At 47.6% G+C, this 22,849-nt stretch overlaps 1 protein-coding gene and 1 long non-coding RNA gene across 2 annotated transcripts in view; one reads left to right on the top strand and one right to left on the bottom strand.

Annotated features, from left to right (window-relative positions):
• Nucleotides 1-22,849, top strand: part of ACO2 (aconitase 2) — a 53,894-nt gene that overhangs the window by 5,670 nt on the left and 25,375 nt on the right. The window lies entirely within an intron of this gene.
• LOC116592716 lies at nucleotides 450-17,806 on the bottom strand. Its single transcript, XR_004286590.1, has 3 exons — nucleotides 17,796-17,806; nucleotides 6,713-6,716; nucleotides 450-510 (listed from the first exon to the last, which is right to left on the bottom strand). It is a non-coding gene; the product is annotated as an uncharacterized LOC116592716 (long non-coding RNA).

Raw genomic sequence — 22,849 nt, 5'->3', positions numbered from 1 at the left:
GAGATACCAGTCGCTGAACTAGGTCTTATTTTACAAGGACTGCCTCGTTTGCCCTTCACAACAGCCCTAAGAAGTGGGTGTCATTAGCCTGAGAACCAGAGGGGCTGAGCAGCTCGTCTGAGGGCACAGCTAGCATTCCGCCTGGCCAGATTTTGAATGCAGATTCGTTTGCTTGCAGAACCCAGGCTTTTGACCACTCTGCTGAACTGTTTCCTCAGAGTACTACCCCCGGGGCTGGAGAGTCGAAAGTAGACCTTTGTGGAGGAGGCCAAATGCAGGGGACACAGTTCAGTTGGCTCCCTGCCCTGCTTGGCTCTATGTTTATTTGGGGCCTTGATTGCCTCCTGCCCCAAATACCAGCCAGGCCTGGGAGGGCGAGGCCAGAGGGCTGAGCCCCACAGAGGCAGCTTTATTCCTTGCTGGAGCCGCGGGGCAGCCGCACAGGCCACCTATTGAGTTCTCAGAAGCCGCCCTTCCTGAGTGTGTTAGTGTGCAGCGTTGCCCCGGGGGCTGGATTCGGGCTCAGATTTGTATGCAGTTCACAGTGTGCCTGGCGTCTCTGCCCCTGCCACCGGCAGCAAAGGACAAGCGGGCCCAAAAGTGAATCTATCAAACAGTTCCTTAAAGAACCCCTCCCTGGCCTTACACACATGCATGAGCGCCAGCTGACTTGGAGAAACACAGCTCCCTGCCCCCTTCCCAAGCCTCTGAAAAGGACTGCATCACTTTTTGTGCCTGCCAGTTGCATAGCAACCAAGCTAGCTGATTGCCTCCTGGGCGGAGGGGGGAAATTGTTTAGCTCTGGAGAGGAGCCCAGCCTCACCTCCCAGGGGTGGGAGAGAATTGTTCCAGGCAGCAGAGGTGTGGGAAGATGCTGCTGCTTTGGAGGGTGCTGACTGACAGGCATTCCTTGTGGCCCACCTAGCCAGAGCCTGCCTGAGGCTTCCCTGCCAGGAATGGCCTGGCTGTTGCAAGCTAACAGCTGTGAGCCTGAAGGCTGCTGAATGAAGGTCATGGTCAGAGGAACCAGGGGTCTTACCCTGCTGAGACCGTGAAGTCATCCTGCTGTTGATATGGGCTGCCTTGTAAGGTAGTGCGTTCCCCCACCCCTGGGCACAGGTTGGATGGCCTCGTGTTAGGGATGCCCGGGCAGCATGAGAGGGTAGAGGAGACCTTTTCAGTCCCATTGCTTTTCTATGTGGCCCTGGTGCTTGGGATCTGCTCTGGGGCCCCTGGTCTTTGTGAGCTAGGAGGGGGGTAGAGGACATGGTGGGAAACAGCACCGCTTCGTCTTTTCTGAAATACACAGGCGGGCAGTGGGTTAGTAGCAACATACCCTCCCGGGAGAAGTGAGTGATAGCCTACATGTATTGAATGCCTATCAGGAATCCAGACTGAACTCTGTGCTTTGCTTATATTTTTTTTCTTTAAAGAATGTAGTATATTCATAAAAACCCTCTTTTCACTCCAGTCCCCAAAGGCAAACACTGATAGGAATTTTGTGTTTTATCATTCTAGATGTTTTTTTCTCTACATTTACAAGCAGTACATTCTTTGTAAATCTCACAAAACCTCTGCTCTTTTATCCCATTTTATAGAAAATAAAGGAAACTGGGACGCCTGGGTGGCTCAGTGGGTTAAAGCCTCTGCTTTCAGCTCAGGTCATGATCCCAGGGTCCTGGGATCAAGCCCTGCATCGGGCTCTCTGCTCAGCAGGGAACCTGCTTCCTCCTCTCTCTCTGCCTGCCTCTCTGCCTACTTGTCATCTCTGTCAAATAAATAAATAAAATCTTTAAAAAAAAAAGAAAAGAAAGGAAACAGGCTCAGAGAGGTGGAAGACCTTATCTGAGGTCCTGTGGCTAGGGGAACCAAGATTGTAAGCCAGATCCATCTGGCTCTAGAGTGGATGCCCTTTCTTTGACTTGGCACGGGTAGGACTGTTTCCACAGTGGCCCTCAACAGGACTGCATGGGGTTGGTGGCTGCTTTGTCTTTTGCTGAAGCAGTTGCCTCAAGAGACCAGGCATCTTCTAGGAGCCCAGCCTGTTGGGACAGCTCAGCCATTTCTGCTTCTTGGCTTGCTCCGAGTTCTGGTGCTCAGCGACATGTGGCTCCCTAAGGCAGCGCTGGCACGTGCCCTGCCTCACCAGGTGGGTGAGAGGTCAGGCTGGCCTCCTGGCCAAGAATATGTCAGTCTCTTTGGTTTGGACTGTTCTCTTGATACAGATGGTATCAAGGGAAGACTTGTGTCCTTTGGGAAGGGAGAGTAGCATGTCTGACCTTGGTCAGTTGGGAAGGCCAGAGTTTCGAGTGGGGAAGCACATAAGGTGCCACAGCGTGGATCCTGTGCTTCTGTAAATGGGCGTGGCCAGCTCAGCACCTCGGCTAGAGGCACTCACAGTGTGAATTTGAAAGCATGTTGAAGAGGCTTGTGTTCAGATTGTGGCTCTGCCTTCCTCCCTCTCATCACCAAATATTTTTTCAGCTTCTGTGTATCAGACATTGTTCTAGGCTCCGAGTATGCACGGTAACGTGACTAGACAGGTTTTCTGCCTTCAGGGCGCTTACAGTTTAGTGGAATTTACTTTCTCATCTGCCCAAGTCTCCATTTTCTCTCTATACGAGGGACTGGCTGACCTGTAACAATCCCACTTGGCACACTTGTTGGGAAGGTGACAGAAGATAACCTTTGTGATCTTGCCTGGCACAGTTTTGTTTTGTTTCTTTTCATTTCTTGCCAGGCTCCCCATTGGGATCCACTTTGGGTATGTTTCCTCCTCCAGAATTTGTTCTGTGTCAGTAAATGCAGGATCAGCGGTGCCTCCCTTACTCCCTTGGAGCCCTGGAGATTTGGATCTTACCCAGTAAGGGAGGGGCACTACCGAGACCCAGGAGCCAGACTCCACCAAAGACACTTTGGTTTAGCAGTTGGGACCAATAGCCCCCCACCACTGAGGGCTGGGCCTGCCTGGGTCTTGGGCCAGAGCAGAGGCTGGGAAACACTTTCTGTAGCACAGTGTGAAGACCATGGGCTCTGTAGGTTCCCAGCTGTGTGACCTTGGGTCAGCCACTTCCTGTCTCTGGGCCTGTGCATCTTCAGGGAGGCTGAGCTTTGTACAAGGTTTAGCAGAGTAGCTGGCACCGAGCAGGTGACCGCTGACAGCTATTTACTCCAAAACAGATCTGTGAGCATCTGGCTACTATGGGAGACTCCCACCCAAGTGTAAAATTAGGGAGTTGTTTGGTAGCAGAGGAAGTGCTGTGTGGATGCTTAGACTGTTGAAGACACGATTAAGGTTTTCAAGGATTTGAAAGGCTGAAATGTGGAAGAGTGACTAGGCTCATTTGAACTCGTTCCAAAGGTCAGGGCTAGGAAGTGTGGCCTGTCATGTGTCAGGCACTGGACTGGGTCCTTCCGTAGGTGCTCTCTTTGAGCCCTGACTGCAACCTGGGAAGGTTAGCCCCGCTTAGAGGAGAGAAGGTGATGTTTAGATGCTAAGTACGGCCTCTCAAGGTTACATGGCCTCTTGGGGACAGAATCTCCAGTGCCGGAATCTGTTCTAATGTGACTGAGGCACGTTTCAGTTCAGTATAAGAAGCAGTTGTAGCAGTTGGAAAGTATTAGAACTGTCCAGGAGTGGAATAGGCTTTCTGGAAGAAACTGAGCTTCCTGGTCCCATTCTGTTCAATCAGGGGCTCAGGGAGTTTGCCCAAGAGGGGTTTCTGCTCAGCCATGCTCTGGGCTCCTTTGTTCCAGAGGAAGTGGAGGGTGAGGGCTTAGTGAAAGAACCCCTTCTAGATAAGGGCCTGGCATGTACCCATGAAAATTTCACAAGACCAGGTATGGGAAACAATTTTCCTGTTTTCTGGTTGTTGCAACATCTGGGTTGGTAGGCCTTACGAGTGATCTCAGGAATGTTTCTGGGTCCCAAGGCCAGGTGGAACTGAGCATTTGAGTATGTTTTACTTTTGGATTTAGGAAAGAAAAACAAAATCTTAGTAGGTTATTATTATTTTTTTAATATCCCCACAAATCATCATCCTTCTTTAAATAACACTGATCCAGGGGCGTTTGGGTGGCTCAGTTGTTGGGCGTCTGCCTTTGGCTCAGGTCGAGATCCCAGGGTCCGAGATTGAGTCGGACTCCCTGCTGAGCAGGAAGCCTGCTTCTCCCTCTCCCACTCCCCCTGCTTGTGTTCCCTCTCTCAATGTATCCTCCCGCCCCCGTCAAATAAACAAATAAATAAATAAATAACACTGATCTAGCTACTTGACCCCCAGCCACGGTGGTTGGCATATTGTAGGACTCAGTAATACCTGTTTTTAAGGTGAAATTGATTTCTTAACTTTTTTCTTTTCTTTTTCTTTTTTGATTCCTTAACTTTTTTCTTGTTTATGAAGGTAATTACCCATTGTAGGAAACTTGGAAAATACAGAAGTATAGAGAATATCATAAAAGTTACCTATAAATATTTGTAATACCCCGCCTTTACCCAGAGATAACTACTGTTAACGTTTGGCATATGTCTTTCTAATGTTTTTCAATTTTTACAATCCAGATTAAAAACATGTACAATAATATGTGTATTTATAATCATAAAAGCAGCAATGAGGAGATTCTTTTTTTTTTCCTAAAGATTTTATTTATTTGAGAGAGAGAGAGAGAGGGCAAGTGCAAGTGCAGGAGCTGGGATGGGGGAGAAGACGAGAGGGAGGGGGACAAGCAGACTCCCCGCTGAGCAGGGAGCCCAGTACGGGGGCTCGATCCCAAGACCCTGAGATCACGACCTGAGCCGAAGGCAGATGCTTAACTGACTGAGGCACCCAGGTACTCCAACAATGGGGACATTCTTATAAACGCTTGAATACCCCCCCTTTTTTTAAGTAATCTCTACACCCAACATGGGGCTCCAACTCAGAACCCAGAGGTGGAGAGTTGCATGCTTCACTGACTGAGCCAGACAGGTGCCCCTGAATACTCTTGATAAAACTAAAATCTTTCTTTCTGCCAGCCTTTTCCTAAACTTTTCTCCTTCCCCAGGAGTAACAGCAGATCAGTGTACGTCCTCTTAAGTGCATGTCTGTGAACATTCAGTACATACATAAACAGTGTTAAAGCAATTTACTGTGTTTTATATCTGTAACTTAACAGTGAATCTTAGAGATTTTTCCTAAAGTGTTACAGTATTCCACAAAATGGATAAAATGTAACTTAAAAAAGAGAACATTTAAGTTGTTTCTAATTTTTTTAAGATTTTATTTTTAAGTAAACTCTCCACCCAGTGTGGAGCTCCAGCTCACAACCCCGAGATCAAGAGTCACATGCTCCCCCGGCTGAGCCAGCCAGGCACCCCTAGGTTATTTCTAATTTTTTTTTTCAAGATTTTATTTATTTGACGGGGGCGGGGGGGGGGACAACAACGAGATAGGGAGTGCAAGCAGGGGGTGGGAGAGGGAGAAGCTGCTTTCCGCCAAGAAGGGAGCCCCACAATGCAGGGCTCTATCCCAGGACTCTGGGATCACAACCTGAACCAAAGGCAGATGCTCAGCGACTGAGCCACCCAGGCGCCCCTATTTCTAATTTTTTAAATATTTTGCTTCACGGGGCAGTGAACGTTCCTCCAGCTGCCTTCTTGTGCGTGTGTGTGGTGCAGGGGTGCCTGCGGAAGCGGACTTGCTCAGTCACAAGTGTAATGAATTCTGGTAGCTATTGCCAGTTCCCACGGACGAGACTTTACTAGTGTTCTCAGATAGCAAAATGCAAGGTTATTCTTTCCTCTAGACTCTTGCCAACACTTTCTGTTGTAAATCTTTGAGATTTTTGCCAATTACTTTTGTATAATGGCGGTGGAGGGAAACAGTCATGTTCTTTAAAAAACATCTGCCAGGGCGCCTGGGTGGTTCAATGGGTTAAAGCCTCTGCCTTCGGCTCAGGTCATGATCCCAGGGTCCTGGGATGGAGCCCCGCATCCGGCTCTCTGCTCAGTAGGGAGCCTGCTTCCTCTCTCTCTCTCCGCCTGCCTCTCTGCCTACTTGTGATCTCTGCCTGTCAAATAAATAAATAAATAAAACTTACAAAAATAATAATAATAATAATAATAAAAATTTTAAAAATCGGCCTTCGGGGCGCCTGGGTGGCTCAGTTGGTTAAGTGGCTGCCTTCGGCTCAGGTCATGATCCCAGTGTCCTGGGATCGAGCCCCACATCGGGCTCTCTGCTCAGTGAAGAGTCTGCTTCTCCCTCTCCCTCTGCCTGCTGCTCTGCTTACTTGTGATCTCTCTATCTCTCTGTCAAATAAATAAATAAAATCTTTAAAAAAAAAAATCGGCCTTCGTTTTTCTGCTTTTTAATAATCCGGAGAAGACCGCCAGTCATAGGAAGCAGTGTGGTGCTTAGAAACCAATGATTTCTGTTTCTTTAAAAATATTTTTCTGATCCTAAAACTAATGTACATACAGTTTTAAAGGTTCACACATGAATTTAAGAAGTTCAGATGTCTCCGTAAATTCACACTCCAGGGAGAGCTGCTGGTAACAGTTTGGCATTACTTCATTTTGATTTTATTTGGTTTCTTTAATTCATTTCTGTCCAGATCTGTACTTAGAATTGCCAAGGAACACTTGAAGGGTTCGGGGCTTGGGCTTTAGAGCTAGGCCGTGTTTGAATGCTGGTGTTACTGTTCACTATCCGTGAGAACTTGGGTGAGTTGTCACCCTTCTCCAGCTCTCAATTTGCTCATCTGTTAAATGGGTCCCATATTATTACAAAAGGACTCTTTCTCCACGCAAAGCTCTTACAACTTGGCACTTGGTGGGAAGAGTTAAATATTACTACTGATGGTCTTTGCTTAGAATCCTGTTCAGTGTGGGTATAGTGGGTTCAGTGGTGCCAGGGACTGTGAGGAGGTGGATTGGCCATGGAATAGGTGTTTGCTGCCTCCCTTGGAGTCACTGTGTATTTAACACCTCTGGGTCCCTGGTGTCAGGCCATGGAGCCCTCTGGGAGCTGTGGTGGTGGTGGCGGATAGCCCTGGATGAGTTTCAGGGATTCTGTGAAATTGCATTTTTATGTGTTTTGTAAATATTGCTCTATAAAATGTGTCCTGCTCTTTAAAATGGCTGGAAAAGGGGGCCTGGGTGGCTCAGTGGGTTAAGCCTCTGTCTTTGGCTCAGGTCATGATCTCGGGGTCCTTGGATCGAGTCCCGTATCGGGCTCTCTGCTTGGCAGGGAGCCTGCTTCCTCCTCTCTCTCTTTGCCTGTCTCTCTGCCTTCTTGTGGTCTCTGTCTGTCAAATAAATAAATAAAATCTTAAAACAGGCTGGAAAAACCCTAGTAAATGCTATTTTTTTTTAGTCTGCTTGTAGCGTTTCACATACTAATTGCTATTTGAGAGGAACCCATTCATGCCCTTTCTAAGCTCATATAATACTCAGCTGCTCTCTTTTTCTAAATGAGGAAACCAGGTTCAAAGGTGAAGTGCTAGTAAATGGTAGAGCTGGCTTTGAAGCTGGATCTAAGTTCTTTTCACTGCGCTGCTAGTAAAACCATGGGTTATAGTCCCATTTTTAGGATAGTCAGCCACACCCAAACTGACCTTCCACTATTTCCTGCTTTGTCAGTGACATCCTGCCCTTCTCTGAGCTTAGTAGCTTTTGCACACTTGACTTAATGGTTTTGTATCTTTATATGCTTTGTGTCTCTTCGGTGTCTTCCAAACTCCCGTGTGTCCTCCACAGCCCTGCTCGAAGCCCTGCCCTGGCTCGTCAAGCTGAGGTTATGGTTCCCTCTGCAGCACTCCCGCTTCTGGCCTGTGCTTCCTTTTTGCACAGTTGGTTACATTTACCTGCTCGTCTTGGTCAGAGTAAGGTATCTTAGCTTAGGGACTGTCTTCCTCTTCTTGGTGTCTGTTCCTATTGCCTGGCACATAGTAGGTGTTCAGGTGTCACAGTAGGTGTGGACACCCCTTTGCTAGAGGAAACAGGTTACAGGATAAGCCACCATCAACCTGTTTTCCTTTTGCCTCTCTTGGATGCATTACCTACATAGTAGCCACGGTGATTTTTTTTTTTTTTTAATGCAAATCTGATCCAGTCATGATCCTGCTTAAACCTTCTGTGGCTTCCCACTGCTTTTAGGAGCAAGTTAAACATTGAACATGTCCTGCTGTAAAGCTCACACACACTTACAAGACAAGGTCAAGGCCTGAATGATTGGATTGGTACAGGTACAGTGAGCCGCTTTCGTGTACAGACAGTTCATAGCTGACACAACAGAAGAACAAGCCAAAGGTGCCAGCTCCCTGGGTCCCAGCCCCGCACACCAAGTGGAGCACACCAAAGCTGAAGGAGCCAGTGACTGCACACGGCGTTGTGGGTACCCTGTTGCAGCTCGGTGTGTTTACATTCTGCAGCTCTAGTCTGAAGGGTCTGGGGCGGAGAGCTTCATACGTCATCCGATTCTGGGAGACAGGAACTGTCTCATGATAGTCTCCCAGGGGAGATTAGGAGGGCAGGTGGGAGATGGCCTCACAGCAGCTCCTTTAGAGGTCTCCCATCTCGTGTTCTGGGGGATCAGGTGTTCCAGTAAGACTCAGACAGCCTGTGGTTCAGGGTTGCTAGGGTACTTTTCTCCTACCCCTACAAGGTCCCTCATGATACGTGGGTCCTTTTTACCTCTTAGCCTTATTTCCTTTTATTTTTGCTTACTTTACTCCAGCCAGCCTGGCTGGCTGTCTTCATTCAGTTACAGGTGGTTTCCTGCCACGGGGCCTTTACACATACTGCTCTGTGGCTGTAAGTTTCCTTGAACTCCCTCTCCTAAACCCCTTTTATTTGTCTGGCTAACTCCTATAAATATTTCAGTTCTCAGATTAAATACTGGTTTCTTGGGAAAGCCCTTCTCCCAGTCAGGTTTAGGTTGTCCCACTTTTTACTGTTACAACTGATTAACTTTTCTTTCATAGCCTCTCTGATGTAGCTGCTTATATGGTCCCTTGAGTGATTACATACCTGTCTTCTCCACAAGCTCTAAATTGGGCATGGGCGGGAAAGTGCCAGCCTTGCTTATCTCATTAATTCAGCACGAATTCCAGGGCTTGATAAATACTTGTGGAATGAATCAGTATCAGGTTAGCCTAAATTAGGGAAGGAAGTAGTGTGGTGGAAGAAGCACTGACTTGAGAATGGAACTGAGCTCCTGACTGCTGTTAACTAGGTGTGTGACCTCTGGCCTTCGTTTCTTCATCTGTCAGGTGAAGTAAAATACGTGGGGATCTGGGCTCACTTGTGCTTCTGAAAGTCTGTGGTTCTAGATGAACTATTTAATTACCAGGGTTCTAGAGGGGTGGGGCCTGGGATAAGAATCCCACTGCCTAGTGGACATCTCCACCCTGGTGTCCTCTCCATATGCAAACTCCTGATCGCACCCTCAAGTCTGCTCTTCTGTTGCCTTCCCCATTTCATTGCTAAGCAACTCCATTCTTCAGTTACCCAAGCCTCAAACCCCGTGAGACGTTTATCACTCTGTTCCCATACCCCATGGCCGTTCTGTCAGCAAATATTAACGGTTACTACCTTCAGAATATACGTAGACTCCAGCCCCTTCTGACCGCCTCCACCGCTCTGACTCTGGTCCGCATCACCGCCATCCTTCACGGGCTGTTGCACTAGCCTTGACCTGGTCTCCCTGCTGCCTTCTGTTCTGCACGGAGCAACCAGAGGGATCCTTGTGAAGATGTCGGAGCATTGACTCCTGTTTAGAATTTTTCATTAGCTCCTCGCTCAGAGTAAAGTCAGAATCTTTACTAAATTCCGCTAGATCCTGTGCAGTTTGAATCCTTGCTACCTCTTGAACTTCTCTCTCACTACACTTGCCTTTGTTTATTCTGCTCTGGCCACACTGGCTTCCTTGCTCATTGTTTTTTTTTTTTTTTAATTTTAAAATTACCATTTTCAGTATACAGTTCAGTGACATCAGGTAATTCACATGGTTGAGCAACCATCACCGCCATCCATCTCCAGAGCTTTTTAATTTTTTAAAAAGATTTTATTTATTTATTTGACACAGAGAGAGAGAGATCACAAGTAGACAGAGAGGCAGAGAGAGAGGAGGAAGCAGGCTCCCTGCTGAGCAGAGTGTCCAACACTGGGCTCCATCCCAGGACCCCGAGGTCATGACCTGAGCCAAAGGCAGAGGCTTAACCCACTGAGCCACCCAGATGCCCCATTTTTTAATTTTTAAAAAAGATTTTATTTTATTTATTTATTTGACAGAGAGAGTGAGAGTACAAGCCGGGAGATAGGGAGAGGGAGAAGCAGGGTCTCCGCTGAGCAGGGAGCTGGATGCGGGACTTGATCCCAGGACCCGGGGACCATGACCTGAGCCAAAGGCAGCTGCTCAACCAACTGAGCCAGCCAGGCGCCCCATCTTTTTTATTATCGCATACTGAAACTGTCCCAATTTATTTTATTTTATTTATTTATTTTTAAAGATTTTATATATTTATTTGACAAAGATCACAAGTAGGCAGAGAGGCAGGCGGGGTGGGGAAGCAGGCTCCCCACTGAGCTGAGAGCCTGACGCAGGGCTCGATTCCAGGACCCTGGGATCATGGAAACTGTCCCCATTTAGACACTAACTCCCTATTTCTCCCTCCCCCTAGCCCCAGCAACTACCATCTACTTCCTACTCTATCAATTTGATTACTCCCAGTACCAAGTATCACTGGCATTCATTCAGTATTTGTACTTTTGACTGGCTTAGTCCACTTAGCACCCTGCCTTCGAGGTTCATCCATGTTGTAGCACATGTCTCAATTTTTCAGGCTTTTAAAATTCCTTTTCTTGGGGCACCTGGGTGGCTCAGTGGGTTAAAGCCTCGGCCTTCAGCTCAGGTCATGATCCCAGGGTCCTGGGATCAAGCCTCGTATCGGGCTCTCTGCTCAGCAGGGAGCCTGCTTCCCTTCCTCTCTCTCTGCCTGCCTCTCTGCATACTTGTGATCTCTGTCTGCCAAATAAATAAATAAAATCTTTAAAAATTAAAAAAATAATTCCTTTTCACGGATGCCCGTCTGGCTTAGGTGGTGGAGTGTGCGACTCTTGATTTCAGGGTTGTAAGTTTGAGCCCCACATTGAGTGGAGAGGTTACTTAAAAATACAATCTTTCATTTATTCCACCAGCTGAGCCAGCCAGGCACCCTAAAATTCCTTTGCAAGGAATATTCCGTCATACGGATGCATCACACTTGGGTTGCTGACATCTGGCTGTTGTGAACAAGACTATTGTCAGTGGGGGTGTACGAATCTCGCTCTGTTTTGTTCTTTGAACACAGCAGTTACCACCTCACTTTAGCGGTCCCTTAGATTTTCTGTAGGGGATGTTTTTCTTTCGTTCTGTAGGTTGGCTTGTACCTTTTGTCAGCTCATTGTTCAGTGTCACCTTCTCGTTCCCCACTATTCTCTTTTAAATGGCACTGCCCCCACTGCCCTGGCTCATTTTCCCCTTGCTTCTGCTTCCTTACCTATCGTTGACACTTACCAACATCTGACTGAGGTTTTACTCTTTTCCGTGTTTCTGTCTGTCTCTCTGTCCGACTTCCTCTGATGCCTGGGAATGTCAGTCCCAAGAGGGCCGTTTTGCTCATTGCTGTATCTCCAGTGCCTAAAACAATGCTGGCCCCCATAACCTCTTAGTAACTATATGATGGGCAGACAGGTGAGTGGGTGAGTGAGTGAGCAAGGTTCGGTCGTAGGAGGGAAGAGGGACACTTTGAGCGAACGGCAATGAAGACAGATGTTTTTCCCCAGTCAGCTGTGCTCACCGCTTCTCATATTTCTGGCTGCTACTGCAATTCTAAGGGTAAAATTAAAATCTTAGCTTTTTTTTCCACGTGTCTTCTCCAGTGACTGTACCTGCCCCCGCCACAGGCAGGTATGCTCTGGAGAAGTTGCATGATACAGAACACCAGAATGTGCACACAGAATTGGCGGGATCAACGTGGGGTTGCAACTGTTAAACCTCTGCAAGTAAGAGTCCCGAAACACCACCTTCCCCCGCCGCGTGCCCAGCAAACCATTATCCAATATCAGCATCCCTGCTTCAAAGAAAGGGCTTTTTAACGTGAAGGCATAGGAAGGCAAGATTCAGAACAAAAGTCATGTTTTAACTTCCTTTTTTTCAAAGATTTTATTTATTTGGAGAGAGAGAGAGCACAACAGCGGGTGAGAGGCAGAGGGAAAAGCAGGCGCCTCGCTGAGCAGGGAGCCCCGTGTGCGGCTCAGTCCCAGGACTCTGGGATCGTGACCTGAGCCTAAGGCAGATGCTTAACCGACTGATTCCCCCTTAAATTAGACTTAAAACAAAACACACTTGCTATGTTGTCTTTATTTTTCTGATTTTCTTGGTGGAGAGTTGTGTGCAGAGAGGGACCAAGTGGGTGGCAGAGGCTTGGGTGCCTCTGGCGCCACGGACTGAACCAAACGCTGCGGAGATCCTGACAGTGCTCGGCACAGGCCCGGGGCGACCGTGAGCGTCATTCTTCGGCTGTTTGGCTCAGGCGTTTGTGGCTCTTTGTTTAAATTCTGTAAGGTGTTCAGATTGCCTGTCCTGACCTGTCATCAGGTAATGAAATTAATGGGGCGCAGCTTGCCTTCTAGGAAAGATAATCAAGAATGCTAAAGGAAAAAGGCCAGACACAAAGAGCCATGAACTGTATGATGTATATGAACGAGTTAGAATAGTTAGTGGTTAGAATAGTTAGAATAGCTTAGTGGTTAGTGGTTAGTGGTTGCCAGGAGAGTGAAGGGAATAAGGAGCAGCTGCTGGATGGCTATGGGCTTTGCTTTGGAGTAACGAGTGATTCTGGGACCAGATAGTGCTGGTTCCACTGTGCATGTGCCCACCTGGCTCCTTTCACCTAGTTACGGTGGTAAATTTTATGTTATGTGTGTTTTACCACAGTATAAACAATAATAGAATGAAAAGTATTAGTTGGGGCACCCGGGTGGCTCAGTCGTTGGGCGTCTGCCTTCAGCTCAGGTCATGATCCCAGGGTCCTGGGAATGAGCCTCACATCAGGCTCCCTGCTTGGCAGGAGGCCTGCTTCTCCCTCTCTAATTCCCGCTGCTTGTGTTCCCTCTCTCGCTGTGTCTCTGTCATAGAAATAAATAAAATCTTTAAAAAAAAAAAATATTGGGGCACCTGGGTGGCTCCGTGGGTTAAAGCCTCTGCCTTCGGCTGAGGTCATGGTCTCAGGGTCCTGGGATCGAGCCCCACATCAGGTTCTCTGCTCACTGGGGAGCTTGCTTCCTGCCCCCACCTACTTGTGATCTCTGTCAAATAAAAAAATAAAAATCTTTTTAAAAAATTTAAAAAATAAAAAATAATTAGTAGAGCACATGACTCTTGATCACAGGATCATGGGTTTGAACCCCACACTGAATGTGGAGCTACTTAAAAAAAAAAAGTATCAGCATGCATTGCACATGGTGAGTGTCGTTTAGTGAAACTTGTTTTGTTTTTATTTATTTTTATTTTAAAAAATATTTATTTGACAGAGAGCACAGCAGGGGGAGCAGCAGGCAGAGGTAGGGGGAGAAGCAGGGTCCCCACCAAGTAAGGAGCCGATGTGGGGCTCAGTCCTGGGATCATGAGCTGAAGGCAGACACTTAACGGACTGAGCTGCCCAGGCGCCCGGTGAACCTTGTTTTAGTTACGCCACCCTGGCAATACCTTTGGCCTGGATCACAACATAAAATGTATTTTGTGTGTATGTGTGTTCTCAGTCAAAATGTGAAAGCCCCTTGGGGCGCCTGGGTGGCTCACTGGGTTAAAGCCTCTGCTTTCGGCTCAGGTCATGGTCTCAGGGTCCTGGGATCGAGCCCCACATCGGGCTCTCTGCTCAGCAGGGAGCCTGCTTCCTCCTCTCTCTCTGCATGCCTCTCTGCCTGCTTGTGATCTCTGTCTGTCAAATAAATAAATAAAATCTTAAAAAAAAAAAAATGTGAAAGCCCCTCCTCTAAGGCTTCTGTTAGAACATCCCATGGCCAATATTTGAAAGTTGCTAGGACCCTCCCTCTGAGGTGCCTACACGAGGATACAGTGGACTTTGAATGACTTCCTCCTTCCATCATGACTCCACAAATGCCACGCGATTTTAAGGGAGTCGTTCTGTTTGGCTTTTGCATCTGTAGCCAATTTTTTTTTAACTTGAACTCAAACATGACCTTGGAGAAGGTCTTGGCCTCTTGTTCACTTGACCACTCATATTTCTGTGCCTTCGCTGAACCTTAGACCTAATGTCACAAGAGCAACTCTAATAGGACCACACTTGGTTTCCGTGTCTGTCTTACCCCACCAGGTTGTGATCCTGCCTGTAGGGACAGCACGGGCGTGTTCTGGGGTTTAGTGAGTACAGCTCAGCTTTCCTCAGGTGTGCTCTAGCAAATAGGACACAGGTGTGCAGAGATCCTGACACCCCCCCCTACCCCCACCCCCAGGTGCCTTCCAGCAGCAGCCTGGTCTGTCTGCCTAACTGTGATGTCCAAAATGAGTTACTTTGTTCGTGGGCCTTAACTTAAAAAGGTTTGGGAACTGCCCTAACAGTGCTCGGAACCTAGGTGTTCGTTGTTAAATGAGGTGGTCTGGATAGGGGTTGTTCTCCCTTATTTTATTAATATTTTACAACAGAAAGAGTCCGCCGTTTGGCCAGTCATCAGGGGCCAGTGATGAGCAGCTAGTGTGCCGAGCGTGTAGTGCTCTGTGGGCCTCCACGTTGGGCTGGGTTTCACGTGCTCGCGCCCACAGCTCCCCATGGGGAGGCGAAGGCCAGTGCAGAAAAGCCTGAGCTCAGGGGGTTTTCCTCCCTGGTACAGGTGCATCTATTCTGACATTGCTGCATTTTCCTCTGGGCCTTTGGGGAACACATGGGCTTCTCTGAGAACCCTCGTGCCGGGGAGGAGTATTTACAGAATCTGCGCCGGACAGAACTTTGGAGAACATCTAGTCCAGTGGTTCCCAGACATGGCAGCGGCATGAGAGTGACCTGGTTGTCTCCACCGACGCTTGGGCTCCACCCCGGGGGACTCTGACCGACTGTTCCAGGAGTGGCACAGCCGAGAAGCTGAAACCTCTCAGGCGGCCTTGAGCCGCTGGAATGATCCACTTCTCCCGAAGTGGAAAGGGAGGCACAGAGGGACGAGATTATTGTAAGGGTACCTAGTGACTGAGCTAGGAGGCCAGATCCCTGGACTCCCATGCCTGGAATGTTCCCTCTCGTCATGTGGGGGCTTTCACTGTTCTGTCTACACACGGGCAAGTGCCCCATGGGGCAGGCTCGCCCCGGCTCTTCAGCCATCTGAGCGTGGTGCCCTCACTGGAATGTCGGATTGCAAAATTAGAGTTCAGGGACAAAAATACAGTGACACTAGGGGCCTTCAGCTCTCTCTATGCCAGCTGAAAACAGCTTGCTATCAATCTCTTTTCCACACATCACCTTAATACAGATTTGGAGAATTATAGGCGAAAATAATTTTCCCTCTTAACCCAAACATTTTTTTTTATGTTGTTAGTGCATTTCCTTTTGGTCCCCCCCGCCCCCTGCCGTGAACATGAGTTTTATAGCATTGTAGTCTGTGTGTTTGTAAACCTGCTTTTTCTTATATTATTGTATCATAGACAATTTCCTGCATTGCTACATAGTACTTAAAACTATCATTCCTGGGGTGCCTGGGTGACTCATTTGTTAAGCATCTGCCTTCAGCTCGGATCATGATCCCAGGGTCCTGGGATCGAGCCCCGCATCGTGTTCCCTGCTCAGCAGGAAGCCTGCTTCTCCCTCTCCCACTCCCCCTGCTTGTGTTCCCTCTCTTGCTGTCTCTGTCTCTATCAAATGAATAAATAAAATCTTAAAAAAAAAAAACCCAATCATTCATGTTTAGAATTATTTCTCCAGGGTAAGAGTTTCGGGTATAGAATTGCTCAGATGGTGTAGGTGTTCCTGTGGGTTTCATATTGACAAGCTGCTTTATGAAAAGTTTAATTTGCTTTTACTCCGCAGCAAGCAGTCTGTAGGAATATTTATCTTTTGGTTTTGAGCATTTAATTTTTTTTTTAAAGATTTTATTTATTTATTTGACAGGCAGAGATCACAAGTAGGCAGAGAGGCTGGCAGAGAGAGAGAGAGGGAAGCAGGCTCCCTGCTGAGCAGAGAACCCGATTTGGAACTCGATCCCAGGACCCTGAGACCATGACCCGAGCGGAAGGCAGCGGCCCAACCCACTGAACCACCCATGTGCCCTTGAGCGTTTAATTTTTTATTTTTTTTTAAGATTTTTATTTATTTATTTGACAGAGATCACAAGTAGGCCGAGAGGCAGGCAGAGAGAGGAAGGGAAGCAGGCTCCCTGCTGAGCAGAGAGCCTGATGCGGGGGGCTCGATTTCAGGACCCTGAGATCATGACCTGAGCCGAAGGCAGAGGGGGTTTAACCCACTGAGCCACCCAGACGCCCCGAGCGTTTAATTTTTAATTAAAAACTAATGTTGTTTATAATTTTTTCTAATTATAAGAAGTGTTGGAGTGCCTGGCTCAGTAGGTAGAGCCTGCAGCTCTTGATCTCAGGGTCGTGAGTTGGAGCCTCATGTTGGGGGGTAGAGATTACTTAAAAAAAAAATTTAAACCATAATTGGTATCTTTCTCAAAATATTTTTTTGTTATAAATATTTACACATAAGTAAAAGTTGGGGGTGCCTATAGTTCAGTCGGTTAAGCATCTGTGTTTGGCTCAGGTCATGATCCCAGGGTCCTGGAATGGAGCCAGGTGTCAGGCCTATTGCTCAGTGGAGGGTCTGTTTCTCCCTCTCCCTCTGCCCCCCGCCCCCGCTCATGTGCTTTCTGGCTCGCTCTTGTTCTTTTCTCAAATAAATAAATCTTTTTTTTCTTTTTTTAAGATTTTATTTATTTATTTGACAGAGATCACAAGTAGGCAGAGAGGCAGGCAGAGAGAGAGAGGAGGAAGCAGGCTCCCTGTTGAGCAGAGAGCCGGATGCGGTACTCGATCCCAGGACCCTGAGATCGAAGGCAGCGGCTTAACCCACTGAGCCACCCAGGCGCCCTCAAATAAATAAATCTTAAAAAAAAAGGAAAAGTCGAGAATAGTAGCAAGGACATCCATATACAAACCTACTCTCTTCCTTATTAACGACAGATTCCTGTAAATCAACTTGCTAAAACAAAGGGTTTGCACATTAGGAAAAAAAAATGACACAGAACATTGTTGATTGCCAAATTGCCGGTAAATGATTGTGCTGGACCACTCCACAGTCAGCATGCTTTCTGCATCTCTCTGCCTTGCTCCTTCTTTTTTCCTGGTTGCAAAAGGAACTCCTATCATGTCACATTTAAAAGTTACAGAAAGGGCACCTGGCACCTGGGTGGCTCAGTCGTTAAGCATCTGCCTTCAGCTTGGGTCATGATTGCAGGGTCCTGGGATCGAGCCCTGCATCAGGCTCCCTGCTCAGCGGGAAGCCTGCTTCTCCCTCTCCCATTCCCCCTGCTTGTATTCCCTCTCTTGCTGTCTCCTTCTCTGTCAAATAAATAAAATTTAAAAGTCTTAAAAAAAAAAATAAAAGTTACAGAAATACTTGGCCTAGAAAGGAAAAGTGCCCATAATTCTAATCCGTAGAGATAATTGCCATGCACAGTTCAGACATTTCATTTGTTAACATATCTACATGTGTGAATTATGATTTATTATTCTATAAGAGCTCTCATAATACTGTCTTGCTACTTAATTTTTTACCCTGAATGTGTCATGGAACTTTTTCTCTGCCAGTAAAGGTAGATCTACCTTTTTTTTAATTACAGTAAAATGTATGTAACATAAATGTTCACATTTTAACCATGAGTAAGTATTCAGTTCGGTGGCAGTAATTACTTTCACAGTGTTATGGGACCACCACCTTTAATTCTTTTTTTTTTTTTTTTTTTTAGTTTTTAATTATTTAAGTAAACTCTGCACCCAATGTGGAGCTTGAACTCAACGACTCAGAGATTAAGAGTCACAGACCAGCCAGGCACCTCTCAAGTTAATTCTTTTTAAATAGCTGCAAGATGACATTCCTTGGTAGATGAACTAGAATTTATTCAATCAGTGCTCTCTTTTTGGACAGTTGGGTTGTTCTCTTAAGAATGGTGCTGCAGAGGGGCGCCTGGGTGGCTCAGTGGGTTGAGCCGCTGCCTTCGGCTCAGGTCGTGATCTCGGGGTCCTGGGATCGAGTCCCGCATCAGGCTCCCTGGGAGCCTGCTTCCTTCTCTCTCTCTCTCTGCCTGCCTCTCAGTGTACTTGTAATTTCTCTCTGTCAAATAAATAAATAAAATCTTAAAAAAAAAAAAAAAAAAAAAGAATGGTGCTGCAGAGAATGGCTTTGCCTGTCTCAGTGCTCAATTATGTGAGCATTTTTGTGAACTAGCTTTCTGGAATTGAGGAAAGCTGGTTAAAGGGCATAAACATTTTACATTTCAATAGGTATTACCTAATTGTCTTTCAGAAATGCCGAACCTGGGGGCGCCTGGGTGGCTCAGTGGGTTGGGCCACTGCCTTTGGCTCAGGTCATAATCTCGGGTCCGCATCGGGCTCTCTGTTCAGCGGGGAGCCTGCTTCCCTCTCTCTCTCTCTGCCTGCCTCTCCGTCTGCTTGTGATTTCTCTCTGTCAAATAAATAAATAAAATCTTAAAAAAAAAAAAAAAAGAAATGCCTAACCTGGGGGCCCCTGGGTTGCTGTGTTGTTTAAGCCGGTAAGCGCCTGACTCTTGATCTTGACCCAGGTCTTGATCTCAGGGTCCCAAGTTTAAGCCGTCTTGGGCTCCATGCCAAAAAATGTTGAACCTGTTTATACTCTAACCAAGAGCGTCTGAGTCTGGTAAATTATTGATTTGTTAACTCTTTGCTCTCACAAGATTAACCAAACCTGCTCCGTATTTAACCCTGTTCATTGTGGTTCAGTGGTCAAACAGAAGCAAGTCTTGGTTTGATTGATATTTATGTAGCACCTCCTGTGTATCAGACCTAGTGTTCAGTCACGGGATATTTATTATGAATAAATAGACATGTCCCTCGCTGATGGAACTTACAGACTAGTGGAGACAGATACCGTCTCACAAATGAATATGAGTTTTTTACTGGCCAGTAACAATTCCAAAGTGATCTGCCACAGGACCTTTGTACATGCTGCTTGTGCAGCTTAAAATGTTCTCTGCCTACCCTCATTCCCAATCTGCGCTTTGTCTAGGTCACTCCTACCGAACTTTCAAGTTCCCAATTAACAGGGAATCCTTCCTGAACTCCCAGCCCAGCCAATGTCTATCATCTATGCCTACTTATTACTTCTCTTTTTTTCTTTTAAAGATTTTTATTTACTTGACAGACAGGAAATTTTTATTTACTCACAAGTAGGCAGAGAGGCAGACAGAGAGAGAGGGGGAAGCAGGGTCCCTGCTGAGCAGAGAACCCGATGCGGGGCTCAATCCCAGACCCTGGGATCATGACCTGAGCCGAAGGCAGAGGCTTAACCCACTGAGCCACCCAGGTGCCCCGGGCCACAGCAGCTTAATGATGCTGCAGGGCTGAGCAGTCTTGAGTACAGATCCTCAGTCCGGACCAACCGTCACACCGTGCCACCTTCAGTGAGAAAGGGTGGGCTGTGAGTTGTGAGAGAATGGCAGAAGCCAGGGGAACAGACCCATCTCTGGAGACAGACCTGAAGTTGCATCCCAGATTCCCTGCTCTCCACTTAACCAGTATGTGACTTCTGGCTTAACCTTCCTGCTCTGCAGTTCCCCCATCTGTGAGACCAGAAGAGCAGTGACCTGGCCCTGTTGTCATGGGAATTCAAAATTAGGCACAGAAAGTGCTTGGCACAGAGCAGGTGCTTAATAAGTAACGGCTGTTTTATTCTTATTCCAGAGGGTGGGGGTATGGATACGTGTCAGTCACCCAGAATGTACTCTTCATTTTTTTTTTTTAAATTAAGATTATTTATTTATTTATTTGACAGAGATCACAAGTAGGCAGAGAGGCAGGCAGAGAGAGGTGAAGGAAGGAGGCTCCCCGCCAAGCAGAGAGCCTGACGTGGGGCTCGATCCCTGGACCCTGAGATCATGACCCGAGCCAAAGGCAGAGGGCCAACCCACTGAGCCACCCAGGCGCCCCTTTAATCTTCATTTTACATGTGAGATTTGTGGGGTTCCTGAATGATTGATACGTGATGTCCTTGCCTTTGAGGCCCGTCTCTGGGGTAAGCATCTTGGTAATGTGCTCTCCAGAGTTCGTGCAGGACATTTCATGCACGGCTGCCTCTCACAGCACTGAAGGGGGAGCAAGGCTGAGATTTCACCTGTTCTGGGTGTGAAAAACTAAGGCCTTAAGGGATGAAATGAATTGTGTGAAGGTCTCACGGCCAAAGTAGCATCTTTTCCTTTTTTGGGGGGATTAGTAGTTAGTTTTGTGAGTGTGAGTACTGATTTCTGCAGGGAATTCGGCCTGTCAGGCAGGCAGTCCCTAACAGCAAAATAAACAAGGCTTGAGTGACAATGCACTGAGGTGGCTCTTGGGGCGCGTGGCTGGCTCAGTCCACAGAACATGTGACTCTGGGTGTCAGGTCGTGAGTTCAAGCCCTACACTGGGCATGGAGCCTACTCGAAAGAAAATACAGTTGGGCAGCTCTTGCAGTGGACGAAAGACCTGGAGAGTTGCTAAAAAGACCTACAGAGTTGCTAAATAGACCGCTGTTGACCTGACCAGACGTGTGCCCTGGGGAGCCCAGCCTGGAGTGGGTCCCGTTGAGGCTTGGATGAAGAGCCTGAGAATTGTGCTGTGTTTGTGGCTGACATGCCCTGGAAGGCCGGCCTGGCACGACGTGGGGTGACTGCCCAGGGCTCCTGTAGACTCCAGGGGCAGGAGGCAGATAGAAACAGATGATAGGATTAAATCAAGATGAAGGTAGAGCTTTGCAGAGAAAACCAAGCCTCCAAGTACCGCGAGGCTCTGTGGTCTAGGAGGAAGATGGTCGGTCGGGTGTTGGGGCGTCTGGAAGCGAGTGTGTGTCCACGATGAGGCGGGCTCTCATAGGCTGGTAGCAGCCTTGAACAAAGGCTTTACCCTCGGCCCTGGGCAGAGTAGGGTTGTTGCGGAATTGGGAAAACTGCCATGTAAAGGGATGGTTGAAAATAACTCTGGGTCCCCTTGGCCAAGACGAGATATTAGAGAAGATGACAGGCTGCGGTGACTTCAAGTAGGTGAGGGACCCCACCCTGGAGACAGAGTCATTAACGTGGGTATGGTGTGGGAGTCTGTATTTTTTTATTTTATTTATTTATTTATTTTTTATTTTTATTTTATTTTTTTTTAAAGATTTTATTTATTTATTTGACAGAGAGAGATCACAAGTAGGCAGAGACGCAGGCAGAGAGAGAGGAGGAAGCAGGCTCCCTGCTGAGCAGAGAGCCCGATGTGGGACTCGATCCCAGGACCCTGAGATCATGACCCGAGCCGAAGGCAGCGGCTTAACCCACTGAGCCACCCAGGCGCCCTGTATTTTTTTTTTTAAGATTTTTTTTTTCTTTTTAATTTGACAGAGATCACAAGTAGGCAGAGAGGCAGGCAGAGAGAGAGAGAGGGAAGCAGGCTCCCTGCTGAGCAGAGAGCCCGATGTGGGGCTCGATCCCAGGACCCTGAGATCATGACCTGGGTGGAAGGCAGAGGCTTTAACCCACTGAGCCACCCAGGCGCCCCGGATTCTGTATGTTTAGACTCAGGAGATGGTGATGCCTCTGAGATCTGGGAGCCGTCGTCCCGAGGAAGAGAGCGGGGTCCCGGAGGGTGGACACCGGCTGAAAAGCAGACCGTGTGAGGACGCAGAGCTGGGCTGAGCGTGCCGGAGAGGACTCTGAAATGGTGCAGGAGTGGGTTGGGTGGTTGTGGTTGTGCGGGCTGATAAGCTCCTGGCGTGGGGAGGTGTGTGTGGGTGGCGCTCCCAACTTAAAAACATAAAGGGACCTTTATAGAAAAAGGGCTTTAAAGAACATGCGAGTTGTTCAGGCTTCCGAAAAAACGCTTTCGCTCCTTATTAGTATATAAACCTGAGCCATCCCATGTGGCAGCTTCATTTTAAGTTCATTAAAATTGAATAACATTGAAAGCTCCTGAGCATCACTCACCACCCCCTAGGGCGCTCTGCAGCCCTGTGTGGCTAGCGGCCAGGGTCCTGGTTGTGCAGATCTAGAACGCCCCCATCGTGGCCGGAAGTCCTCCTGGCCAGTGTTGGCTGTTGTGCCCAGATGTTTGGAAAGCAGAGCCCATGGCAGTCAAGGGCTGAGCAGGCAATGATTTTCTGTGTTACTAACAGAGTTCACCTCTGTTTTGGAGGGAAGGCTTAGGGAGTTACGTAACCTGCCCAGGGCAAGGGCAGGTAAGTGGGTCAGTCAGGCTGGAATCCAGTCCTGCTTGCTACTCTGTGGCCTTAGTCACTTGTTGCAAGCCTCAGTTTCCTCATTTGGAAGATGGGCTAATCATAGGCGACACTTCACTGGATGGCTGTGAGGGTGAGAAGATGTAACGCTTGCAAAACACTTAGCAGAGCGCTGGCATCACTGGGCATTAATAATTTTCTCTTATCCATTACTTGTAGTCTAGGTGAGAACATCTGATTTTGTCCCTTTATTTTCCAATTGGCATTGTTTCTTTCTTTTTTTTCTTTTTTTGAGAGCGAGAGAAAGAGCATGAGGCGGGAGAGGGTCAGAGGGAGAAGCAGCCTCCCCACTGAGCAAGGAGCCTGACTCGAGACTCGATCCTAGGAC

The sequence above is a fragment of the Mustela erminea genome, chromosome 6 (genome assembly GCF_009829155.1).
Source record: "Mustela erminea isolate mMusErm1 chromosome 6, mMusErm1.Pri, whole genome shotgun sequence".
In the NCBI taxonomy this organism is placed as follows: Eukaryota; Metazoa; Chordata; class Mammalia; order Carnivora; family Mustelidae; genus Mustela; species Mustela erminea.
The sequence above is the reverse complement of the archived record's forward strand: the minus strand, read 5'-3'. Positions and strand labels throughout refer to the sequence as shown.